Source organism: Pseudophryne corroboree, unplaced genomic scaffold (assembly GCF_028390025.1).
Source record: "Pseudophryne corroboree isolate aPseCor3 unplaced genomic scaffold, aPseCor3.hap2 scaffold_909, whole genome shotgun sequence".
NCBI lineage: Eukaryota > Metazoa > Chordata > Amphibia > Anura > Myobatrachidae > Pseudophryne > Pseudophryne corroboree.
This window is the reverse complement of record NW_026970489.1, coordinates 141,047-154,263: the sequence shown is the minus strand read 5'-3', so window position 1 is coordinate 154,263 and position 13,217 is coordinate 141,047. Positions and strand designations below refer to the sequence as shown.

General features: G+C 42.3%; 1 non-coding gene and 1 pseudogene across 1 annotated transcript; one reads left to right on the top strand and one right to left on the bottom strand.

Moving 5' to 3' along the window:
- The first annotated feature begins 10,221 nt into the window (after positions 1-10,221).
- On the top strand, positions 10,222-10,400 carry LOC135045478 (U1 spliceosomal RNA; annotated as a pseudogene).
- A 2,083-nt stretch (positions 10,401-12,483) lies between these two features.
- LOC135045447 (U1 spliceosomal RNA) lies at positions 12,484-12,646 on the bottom strand. The gene has a single exon (XR_010237903.1). It is a non-coding gene; the product is annotated as a U1 spliceosomal RNA (small nuclear RNA).
- Positions 12,647-13,217: the final 571 nt, after the last annotated feature.

Here is a 13,217-nt window from a genome sequence, read left to right as displayed (position 1 = left end):
CTCCGAGAACCGAATTCCCCACGAACTCCACGTGGTTTACACTGGTCCGAGGCAGGCTCGGTTGTTCCCGCCTGACTCGGAAAACCTGAACAAGGGAAAATGTCATCATCCCGCTGTCGGATTCTCGCGAGATTCGGATTCCATATAAAGAGCTGCGCGTTGCTGCCATTTTTACTCGTGCATTGAAGAGAGAGCGGAGAGGACGTGGCTATGTTCTCTCAGTGGAAATCTCAATATCAGTGCTCAGTATCAGTGGTTACTTATTGCTGCTCAGTAATACTAGTAGTGTGTCTCTCCTGCTCAGTGTCAGTTCTCAGTAGTATCCTCATCAGTGCTCAGTATCACTGCTCATTGTCTTGTGCTGCATTGTGGTGCTCAGCATACTACAGTACATTACTAATAGTCCAGTGCTGCATCTTGCTGCTCAGTGTCAGTTCTAGTATCCTCATCAGTGCTCACTATCACTGCTCATTGCATTGTGGTGTTCTGTATACTACAATAACATAGTAATATAGTAACATAGTTTTTGAGGTTGAATAGAGGCAAATTGCCCATCGTGTTCAACCTGTTTTAAGTTGTGATGATTCTACATACTTGCTGAATAATGTTTTATGACTAGTTAGCTACTATAACTCATGTTACCCCCGGATTAACCATGTTGATATTTTAAGTATTATAACCTTGGATAGCTTTTTCATTCAGAAATGTATCCATTCCTTTTTTAAATCCAATTACAGAGTCCGCCATTACCACCTTCCCTGGCAGGGAATTCCACATCCTGATTGCCCTAACAGTGAAGAAACCTTTCCTCCATTGCGTTCTGAACTTTCCTCCAGTCGCAGCGAGTGACCACGTGTTCTTTTAATAAATAATTCCTCTGATAACTCTTTGTTATGTATCTTTACATATTTGAAGATATTAATAATATCTCCTCTTAGGCACCTCTTTTCTAGTGTATAAATATTCAGCCTAGTAAGTCTTTCCTTATAGTCCAGTACTTTTAGGCCTTTAATCAATTTAGTCTTCAGGATCTCTTACACTTCCATGAGCAGCAGAGTAGTGCAATGGAAGCATGCTGGGCCCATAACCCAGAGGTCGATTGATCGAAACTATCCTCTGCTATGTGCATTTTTTTTTTTATAATTAAAGTAATCAAAAACTGGGATTGATATTTTGGCTCTTTTATTTTTACTTAAAGTACAATAACTTTTATCATTTTAATTTGTTTTAATAGTATATTGACAGCATTGTTTTCTTTAAAAAATCCACTTAATTTTCTTTACCCTATTACTGAAATGGTAATTGACAAAAACAAACTACATTGTCACCAGAAGAGCAATGCAAAATGTACAAGTGATATATGAAAATCATCTTCCATCTTGAATTTCAATGATGCATTGGGACAACAATTTGTGAGAAACATCTTCACCCACAAAGAAAGATTTTCTTAATTCCTTACCTGTGTGCTGATTAGATATCACCTTGTTTTCACATTAAACAGACTTCCCCGTGAGGAAGCAGCAAGGATGCAGTGACGTTTCCTGGTGTCAACCTGTATTATTTCAGTAGACATTGAAATGAGGATGCATCTTTGATGCCTTTCCAATGAAGCAAGTTTATTTCAGTAATAGGTGAAAAACCATTCCTACAAAGGTGTTAATCAGAGACTTGGCTTTGTGGACACTTTTCAGAGAGCAAATTTGTTAGCATAAACATAAAATCAGAAAATGAAGAGCTGTTTAATCACTCAATTGGACTTTTCTGCCAGCATATTTTTTTTCTCTGCAACCCACTGCTAAATTGTGCTTCCTAGCTGTTTTTTTATAAAATCACTTAATCAAATCTAACTCTGATTACATCAGAGAAGGCCAGGTACCCTACACCATAAGGGGGGTTTTTGAAATTTTGACTTGTCTACTTAAAGATCACCAAAATCTGATTACAAGGTCAATTACATCCCTGGGTGGGATTGAACCACCAACCTTTTGGTTAATAGCCAAACATGCTAACCGATTGCGCCACAGAGACACCTTGCAAAAGTCAATACTGACAAAGGCTAATAATCATTCATCTAGAACGTTTCCTAGAAAAACTTTAAAAAGTCAATAATCTGGAGAATTTTTGTAAGAAACACATTGGTACTTTCCCATGATGAGTGAGTGCTTCAGGATTTCTTGCACTTACATGGGCTATTAACCAAAAGGTTGGTGGTTCAATCCCACCCAGGGATGTAATTGACCTTGTCATCAGATTTTGGTGATCTTTAAGTAGACAAGTCAAAATTTCAAACCCCCTCTTATGGTGTAGGGTACCTGGCCTTCTCTGACGTAATCAGAGTTAGATTTAATTAAGTGATTTTATAAAAAACAGCTAGGAAGCACAATTTAGCAGTGGGTTGCAGAGAAAAAAATAACATTTTAAACCTACCGGTAATTTTTTTTTCTCGTAGTCCGTAGAGGATGATGGGGACTCCGTAAGGACCATGGGGGATAGATGGGCTCCGCAGCAGACATGGGCACTTTAAGAAAGACTTTAGATCTGGGTGTGCACTGGCTCCTCCCTCTATGCCCCTCCTCCATACCTCAGTTAGAGAAACTGTGCCCAGAGGAGACAGACAGTTCGAGGAAAGGATTTTTGTTAATCCAAGGTCAAGATTCATACCAGCCACACCAATCACACCGTATAACTTGTGATATACTACCCAGTTAACAGTATGAATCAAATCTAACTCTGATTACATCAGAGAAGGCCAGGTACCCTACACCATAACAGGGGTTTTCGAAATTTTGACTTGTCTACTTAAAGATCAACAAAATCTGATTACAAGTTCAACTACGTCCCTGGGTGGGATTGAACCACCAACCTTTTGGTTAATAGCCGTACACACTAACTGATTGCGCCACAGCGAAACTTTGCAAAAGTACATACTGACAAAGGCTAATAAGCATTCATCTAGAACGATTCCTAGAAAAACTTTAAAAAGTCAATAATCTGGAGAGTTTTTGTAAGATGTTTCTTCCAGCAACCAATGAAGAAACACATTGGTACTTTCGCATGATGAGTGAGTGCTTCAGGATCTCTTGCACTTACATGTGCAGCAGAGTACTGTAATGGAAGCATGCTGGGTCCATAACCCAGAGGTAGGCAGATTGAAACTATCCTCTGCTATATGACTTGTCTACTTAAATATTACCAAAATTTGATGACAAGGTCAATTACGTCCCTGGATGGGATTGAACCACCAACCTTTTGATTAATAGCTGAACACACTAACCGATTGCGCCACAGAGACACTTTGCAAAAAGTACATACTGACAAAGACTAATAAGCATTCATCTAGAACGTTTCCTAGAAAAACTTTAAAAAGTCAATAATCTGGAGAGTTTTTGTAAGATGTTTCTTCCAGCAACCAATGAAGAAACACATTGGTACTTTCCCATGATGAGTGAGTGCTTCAGGATCTCTTGCACTTACATGTGCAGCAGAGTACTGCAATGGAAGCATGCTGGGCCCATAACCCAGAGGTAGGCAGATTGAAACTATCCTTTGCTATATGCATTTTTTTTTTGTTCATTAAAGTAATCCAAAACTGGGATTGATATTTTAGCTTTTATTTTTACTTAAAGTACAATAACTTTTACCATTTTAATTTGTTTTAATAGTATATTGACAGTGTTGTTTTCTTTCAAAAATCCAATTAATTTTCTTTACCCGATTATTAAAATGGTAATTGACAAAAACAAACTACATTGTCACCAGAAGAGCAATACAAAATGTACAAGTGATATATTAAAATCATCTTTCCAGCTTGAATTTCAATGATGCATTGGGGCAACGATTTTGTGAGAAACATCTTCACCCTTAAATAAAGATTTTCTTTATTCCTTACCTGTGTGCTAATTAGATATCACCTTGTTTTCACATTAAACAGACTTCCACATGAGAAAGCAGCAAGGATGCAGTGGCGTTAATGTTTCCTGGTGTCAACCTGTATTATTTCAGTAGATATTGAAATGAGGATGCATCTTGCTGCCTTTCCAATGAAGCAAGTTTAATTTAGTAATAGGTGAAAAACCATCCCTACAAATATGTTAATCAGATACTTGGCTTTGTGGACACTTTTCAGAGAACAAATTAGTTAGCATAAAAATAAAGCCAGAAAATGAAGAGCTGTTTAATCACTCAATTGGATTTTTCTGCCAGCATATTTCTTTTTCTCTGCAACCCACTGCTAAATTGTGCTTCCTAGCTGTTTTTTTATAAAATCACTGATTCAAATCTAACTCTGATTACATCAGAGTAGGCCAGGTACCCTACACCATAAGAAGGGGGTTTGAAATTTTGACTTGTCTACTTAAAGATCACCAAAATCTGATAACAAGGTCAATTACATCGTTGGGTGGGATTGAACCACCAACCCTTTGATTAATAACCAAACACACTAACCGATTGCGCCACAGAGACACTTTACAAACATACATACTGACAAAGGCTAATAAGCATTCATCTAGAACGTTTCCTAGAAAAACTTTAAAAAGTCAATAATCTGGAGAGTTTTTGTAAGATGTTTCTTCCATCAACCAACGAAGAAACACATTGGTACTTTCCCATGATGAGTGAGTGCTTCAGGATCTCTTGCACTTACATGTGCAGCAGAGTACTGCAATGGAAACATGCTGGGCCCATAACCCAGAGGTAGGCAGATTGAAACTATCCTCTGCTATATGCATTTTTTTTTGTTAATTAAAGTAATCCAAAACTGGGATTGATATTTTTGCTCTTTTATTTTTACTTAAAGTACAATAACTTTTACCATTTTAATTTGTTTTAATAGTATATTGACAGTATTGTTTTCTTTCAAAAATCCACTTAATTTTCTTTACCCTATTATTAAAATGGTAATTGACAAAAACAAACTACATTGTCACCAGAAGAGCAATACAAAATGTACAAGTGATATATTAAAATCATCTTTCCAGCTTGAATTTCAATGATGCATTGGGGCAACGATTTTGTGAGAAACACCTTCACCCTTAAATAAAGATTTTCTTAATTCCTTACCTGTGTGCTAATTAGATATCACCTTGTTTTCACATTAAACAGACTTCCACATGCGAAAGCAGCAAGGATGCAGTGGCGTTTATGTTTCCTGGTGTCAACCTGTATTATTTCAGTAGACATTGAAATGAGGATGCATCTTGCTGCCTTTCCAATGAAGCAAGTTTAATTCAGTAATAGGTGAAAAACCATTCCTACAAAGGTGTTAATCAGAGACTTGGCTTTGTGGACACTTTTCAGAGAGCAAATTTGTTAGCATAAACATAAAATCAGAAAATGAAGAGCTGTTTAAACAGCTACTGCCTGAGGGTCTCTTGACCTGGTGCAATACCTCTGTAGCTTTTTGTTGAGGCGGGACGCCATCATGTCTATCTGGAACAGTCCCCACCGACTTGCAATCTGTGCGAAGACTTCCTGATGGAGTCCCCACTCTCCTGGATGTAGGTCGTGTCTGCTGAGGAAGTCTGCTTCCCAGTTGTCCACTCCCGGAATGAACACTGCTGACAGTGCGCTTACATGATTCTCCGCCCAGCGAAGAATTCTGGTGGCTTCCGCCATCGCCACTCTGCTCCTTGTGCCGCCTTGGCGGTTTACATGAACTACTGCGGTGACGTTGTCTGACTGGATCAGAACTGGTTGGTCGCGAAGTAAGGTCTCCGCTTGACATAGGGCGTTGTATATGGCCCTTAGCTCCAGGATGTTGATGTGAAGACAAGTCTCCTGACTTGACCAAAGACCTTGGAAATTTCTTCCCTGTGTGGCTGCTCCCCAACCTCGGAGGCTCGCGTTCGTGGTCACCAGGATCCAGTCCTGAATGCCGAACCTGCGGCCCTCTAGAAGGTGAGCACTCTGCAGCCACCACAGGAGAGATACCCTGGCCCTGGGGGACAGGGTGATCAACTGATGAATCTGTAGATGTGACCCGGACCACTTGTCCAGTAGGTCCCATTGCAAGATCCTCGCATGGAACCTGCCGAAGGGAATGGCCTCGTATGATGCCACCATCATTCCCAGGACTCGAGTGCAGTGATGCACTGACACCTGTTTTGGTTTCAATAGGTTCCTGACCAGAGTCATGAGTTCCTGGGCCTTTTCTATCGGAAGATAAACCCTTTTCTGGTCCGTATCCAGAATAATGCCCAAGCAAAGTCAGACGAGTCGTAGGAACCAACTGCGACTTCGGGATATTGAGAATCCAGCCGTTTTGCTGTAACACCTTCAATGAAAGTTATACGCTGTTCAGCAACTGCTCTCTTGATCTCGCTTTTATGAGGAGATCGTTCAAGTACGGGATAATTGTGACACCTTGCTTTCGCAGGAGCACCATAATTTCCGTCATTACCTTGGTGAAAATTCTCGGAGAAAATTCTGGAGAGACCAAACGGCAACGTCTGAAATTGGTAATGACAATACTGTACCGCAAATCTTAGGTACGCCTGATGAGGTGGATAAATGAGTACATGAAGGTATGCATCCTTTATGTCCAGAGATATCATAAAATCCCCCCCTTCTAGGCTGGCGATGACCGCTCTTAGCGATTCCATCTTGAACTTGAACCTTTTCAAGTATAGGTTCAGGGATTTTAAATTTAATATGGGTCTGACCAAACCGTCCGGTTTTGGGACTACAAACAGGGTCGAATAATTTCCCTTTCCTTGTTGAAGCAGGGGAACCTTGACCACCACCTGTTGAAGATACAATTTGTGAATTGCATTTAACACTATCTCCCTTTCCTGGGGAGAAGATGGTAGGGCCGATTTGAAAAACCGGCGAGGAGGCACCTCTTCGAATTTCAGCTTGTAACCCTGAGAAACAATTTCTATTGCCTAGGGATCCACCTGCGAATGAACCCAGATGTGGCTGAAAACACGAAGACGTGCCCCCAACTGGGCGGACTCCTTTAGCGGAGCCCCAGCGTCATGCGGTGGATTTTGTAGAGGCCGGGGAGGACTTCTGTTCCTGGGAACTAGCTGTGTTGTGCAGCTTCTTCCCTCTGCCCTTACCTCTGGCAAGAAAGGACGCACCTCGTACTTTCTTGTTTCTCTGTGATCGAAAGGACTGCATTTGATAATGTGGTGCTTTCTTAGGCTGTGAGGGAATATAAGGCAAAAAATTTGATTTACCAGCTGTAGCTGTGGAGACAAGGTCCGAGAGACCTTCCCCAAACAATTCCTCACACCTGTAAGGTAAAACCTCCATATGCCTTTTTGAGTCGGCATCACCTGTCCATTGCCGGGTCCATAGGACTCGTCTAGCAGAAATCGACATAGCGTTTATTCTAGAACCCAGTAGACTAATGTCACTTTGAGCATCTCTCATATATAGGACAGCATCTTTTATATGCCCTATGGTCAATAACATAGCATCCTTATCTAGGGTCTCAATCTCTGCTGATAAGGTATCTGTCCATGCTGCCACCGCGCTACAACCTCGGCCGACGCAATTGCCGGTCTGAGTAAGGTACCAGAATGTGTGTAAATGGACTTTAGGGTAACCTCCTGCTTGCGGTCAGCAGGGTCCCTGATGGTAGCCGTATCCTGGGATGGCAGCGCTACCTTTTTGGATAAGCGTGTCAATGCTTTATCCACCCTAGGGGAGGATTCCCACCGTATCCTGTCCATTGGCGGGAAAGGATACGCCATAAGAATCCTTTTGGGAATCTGCAGCTTTTTGTCTGGAGATTCCCAAGCTTTTTCACATAATTCGTTCAACTCATGTGAGGGGGGAAAGGTTATCTCAGGTTTCTTTCCCTTATACATGTGTACCCTCGTGTCAGGGACAGGGGACTCTGTGATGTGCAAAACATCTTTTATTGCAATAATCATATATCGAATACATTTAGCCAATTTTGGTTGTAACTTTGCATCATCGTAGTCGACACTGGAGTCAGAATCTGTGTCGGTATCTGTGTCAACTATTTGGGATAGTGGGCGCTTTTGAGACCCCGAAGGTCCCTGCGACATAGGGACAGGCATGGGTTGACTCCCTGACTGTTCCCTAGCTTCAGCTTTGTCTAATCTCTTGTGTAATAAGTTTACATTAGCACTTAAAACATTCCACATATCCATCCAGTCAGGTGTCGGCGTTGTCGATGGAGACACCACATTAATTTGCTCCTGCTCCTCTCTAGGAGAGCCTTCTACCTCAGACATGTCGACACACGTGTACCGACACACCATACACTCAGGGAATCCTCTTATCTGAGGACAGTTCCCCAACAAGGCCCTTTGGAGAGACAGAGAGAGAAAGTATGCCAGCACACACCCCAGCGCTATATGACCCAGGAAAAAAACACAATCATTTTATGTTTACCCAGTAGCGCTGTATTTCCATATATATATGCGCCTAATTATGTGCCCCCTCTTCTTTAAGACCCTCTTTCTACCGTGGTATAAGCAGGGGAGAGTCCATGGAGCTTCCCCTCAGCGGTGCTGTGGAGAAAATGGCGCTGGGGAGTGCTGAGGGAGAAGCCCCACCCCCTCAGCGACGGGCTTCTGTCCCGCTCAAATAGCCCCCCCCATAAAAAAATGGCGGGGGCTCTTATATATATATACAGTGCCTAGCTGCATATATATTTATTTTGCCAAAGAGAGGTCTATATTGCTGCCCAGGGCGTCCCCCCTGCGCCCTTCACCCTTACACTGACTGCCGTGTGTGAGGTGTATGGGAGCAATGGAGCACAGCTTTACTGCTGTGCGTTACCTCAGTGAAGATCATGAAGTCTTCCGCCGCCTCTGAAGTCTTCTTTTCTTCTCATACTCACCCGGCTTCTATCTTCCGGCTCTGCGAGGGGGACGGCGGCGCGGCTCTGGGACGGACGGCGAGGGTGAGACCTGCGTACCGATCCCTCTGGAGCTAATGCTGTACAGTAGCCTAAGAAGCAGAGCCTATCAACTCACAGAAGTAGGTGTGCATCTCTCCCCTCCGCCCCTCGATGCAGGGAGTCTGTTGCCAGCAGGCTCCCTGAAAATAAAAAAATCTAACAAATATACTTTCTGTCAGGAAACTCAGGAGAGCTCCCTGAAAAGCACCCAGTCTCCTCTGGGCACAGTAGTAAACTGAGGTCTGGAGGAGGGGCATAGAGGGAGGAGCCAGTGCACACCCAGATCTAAAGTCTTTCTTAAAGTGCCCATGTCTCCTGCGGAGCCCGTCTATCCCCCATGGTCCTTACGGAGTCCCCAGCATCCTCTAGGACGTAAGAGAAAAATTATGCTGGCAGAAAAATCCAATTGAGTGATTAAACAGCTCCAGAGCTGCTCTGTAAGGCAAGTAAAAGGGTGTGGGCCCTGCAGCACTACCTGTAGTTTGCATTGTGCATTGGAAGCCTAGTTTGCTGTCTGTTTCCACTTCTTTTTTCTTGAGCCCCTCCCGTCTATACCCTTGTGCACTATCCTGACTTCTCCTCCCGTCTGCTTACTTTGTGCCTTCCAATGCACAATGCAAACTACAGGTAGTGCTGCAGGGCCCACACCCTTTTACTTGCCTTACAGAGCAGCTCTTGAGCTGTTACAGTGCCCAGCTGCTGCAAGAAATCAGCGTGAATGCTTCAGGGGCTGGGGCATGGCCAACATGAGCCCCACACCGAAGGAGGGTGGGGGTGTTTAATGCGAACTAGGGGTCTTGCACAATGCGAACTACAGGTAGTGCTGCAGGGCCCACACCCTTTTACTTGCCTTACAGAGCAGCTCTGGAGCTGTTACAGTGCCCAGCTGCTGCAAGAAATCAGCTTGAATCCTTCAGGGGCTGGGGCATAGCCAACATGAGCCCCACACCGACAGAGGGTGGAGGTGTTTAATGCGAACTAGGGGTCATCCAAGTGCCGCAAAAGGCCGCCATGCCCTGCACGCCCCTTTTCTCTTTTCATATGCAGACGAGGGTTGAAGCCAACTTTGACCCACTGCTTGGATGACATCGCCATATGCAAATCCATCTGCTGCAGGCCTTCCCCCAGGAATGCTTGCACTAGTTGTTGCATTTGGTTTGTTGTTTGGGGGTGCTTCAGTATTAGGCAGCCTTCTGCCCTCCCATGTTCATCTGAAAATATGTGTTCTCCCTGCAGTTGTTGTCCCCAGATGAGAGTTCCCTTGTGCTGCCTCAGTTGAATCTCCTTTACTTGACAGAGATGTGCCTGAGCAGCGGCCCTCCCCAGCCCTATCCCAAATCATACTTATTTTGCATAGGAGATACCATGGTCATGAAGACTGTTCTCCCAGGGTGCGGTTCATTCATTGCATTCTGGGTATGCTGACCCCTGTGATTTCCCCAAATGTGGGAAACTCGACTGCATTATTTAATGCGAACTAGGGGTCATCCAAGCACCGCAAAAGGCCGCCATGCCCTGCATACCCCTTTTCTCTTTTCATAAGCAGACGAGGTTTGAAGCCAACCTTGACCCACTGCTTGGATGACATCACTTGCTGCCTTTCCAATGAAGCAAGTTTAATTTAATAATAGGTGAAAAACCATCCCTACAAAGGTGTTAATAAGATACTTGGCTTTGTGGACACTTTTCAGAGCACAAATTTGTTAGCATAAAAATAAAGCCAGAAAATGAAGAGCTGTTTAATCACTCAATTGGATTTTTCTGCCAGCATATTTCTTTTTCTCTGCAACCCACTGCTAAATTGTGCTTCGTGGCTGTTTTTTTTATAAAATCACTTAATCAAATCTAACTCTGATTACATCAGAGAAGGCCAGGTACCCTACACCATAACAGGGGTTTTCGAAATTTTGACTTGTCTACTTAAAGATCACCAAAATCTGATAACAAGGTCAATTACGTCCCTAGGTGGGATTGAACCACCAACCTTTTGGTTAACAACTGAACACGCTAACTGTTTGTGCCTCAGAGACACTTTGCGAAAGTACATACTGACAAAGGCTAATAAGCATTCATCTAGAACGTTTCCTAGAAAAACTTTAAAAAGTCAATAATCTGGAGAGTTTTTGTAAGATGTTTCTTCCATCAACCAATGAAGAAACACATTGGTACTTTCCCATGATGAGTGAGTGCTTCAGGATCTCTTGCACTTACATGTGCAGCAGAGTACTGTAATGGAAGCATGCTGGGTCCATAACCCAGAGGTAGGCAGATTGAAACTATCCTCTGCTATATGCATTGTTTTTTGTTAATTAAAGTAATCCAAAACTGGGATTGATATTTTTGCTCTTTTATTTTTACTTAAAGTACAATAACTTTTACCATTTTAATTTGTTTTAATAGTATATTGACAGTATTGTTTTCTTTCAAAAATCCACTTAATTTTCTTTACCCTATTATTAAAATGGTAATTGACAAAAACAAACTACATTGTCACCAGAAGAGCAGTACAAAATATACAAGTGATATATTAAAATCATCTTTCCAGCTTTAATTTCAATGATGCCTTGGTGCAACAATTTTGTGAGAAACATCTTCACCCATAAAGAAAGATTTTCTTAATTCCTTACCTGTGTGCTGATTAGATATCACCTTGTTTTCACATTAAACAGACTTCCCCATGAGGAAGCAGCAAGGATGCAGTGACGTTTATGTTTCCTGGTGTCAACCTGTATTATTTCAGTAGACATTGAAATGAGGATGCATCTTGCTTCCTTTCCAATGAAGCAAGTTTAATTCAGTAATAGGTGGATAATCATTCCTACAAAGGTGTTAATCAGAGACTTGGCTTTGTGGACACTTTTCAGAGAGCAAATTTGTTAGCATAAACATAAAATCAGAAAATGAAGAGCTGTTTAATCACTCAATTGGACTTTTCTGCCAGCATAATTTTTTTTCTCTGCAACCCACTGCTAAATTGTGCTTCCTAGCTGTTTTTTATAAAATCACTTAATCAAATCTAACTCTGATTACATCAGAGAAGGCCGGGTACCCTACACCATAAGAGGGGGTTTGAAATTTTGACTTGTCTACTTAAAGATCACCAAAATCTGATAACAAGGTCAATTACGTCCCTGGGTGGGATTGAATCACCAACCTTTAGGTTAATAGCCATACACACTGACTGATTGCGCCACAGCGACACTTTGCAAAAGTACATACTGACAAAGGCTAATAAGCATTCATCTAGAACGTTTCCTAGAAAAACTTTAAAAAGTCAATAATCTGGAGAATTTTTGTAAGAAACACATTGGTACTTTCCCATGATGAGTGAGTGCTTCAGGATCTCTTGCACTTACATGGGCTATTAACCAAAAGGTTCCCACCCAGTGATGTAATTGACCTTGTGATCAGATTTTGGTGATCTTTAAGTAGACAAGTCAAAATTTCAAACCCCCTCTTATGGTGTAGGGTACCTGGCCTTCTCTGACGTAATCAGAGTTAGATTTAATTAAGGTGCGCAAGGACATAGAAGGGAGCGGTTTAAGAAAAGAGAAGTGGAAACAGACAGCAAACTAGGCTGGAGAGAGACCTGAGACAAAGAGATCTGAATTATACGAGAGCCGACCAGGGGAAACACAAATTATGCAGTCAAGTTTCCCACATTTGGGGAAATCGCAGGAGCAGCACACCCAGAGTGCAATGGGTGAGCCTTGCCCTGGGAGAAGCACCTTCATGATCATAGTATCTCACCTGGCAGGTAAGTAGGAGTTGGGCTAGTGCTGGGGAGGGTCGCTGCTCGGGTACGCCCCTGTCAAGTGAAGGAGATCCAACTGAGGCAGCACAAGGGAACTCTCGAAAGAAGAACAAGGCTAGAGGAAGATCTGAGACAAAGAAATCTGACTTTTACCAGAGCTGACCAGAGGAAAGCACAAACACAGTCCCCCACTACCACCAGGAAACATTAACGCCACTGCATCCTTGCTGCTTTCTCATGTGGAAGTCTATTTAATGTGAAAACAAGGTGCTATCTAATTAGCACACAGAAAAGAAAATTAAGTGAATTTTTGAAAGAAAACAATACTGTCAATATACTATTAAAACAAATTAAAATGGTAAAAGTTATTGTACTTTAAGTAAAAATAAAAGAGCAAAAATGTCAATCCCAGTTTTGGATTACTTTAATTAACAAAAAAAATGCATATAGCAGAGGATAGTTTCAATCTGCCTACCTCTGGGTTATGGACCCAGCATGCTTCCATTACAGTACTCTGCTGCACATGTAAGTGCAAGAGATCCTGAAGCACTCACTCATCATGGGAAAGTACCAATGTGTTTC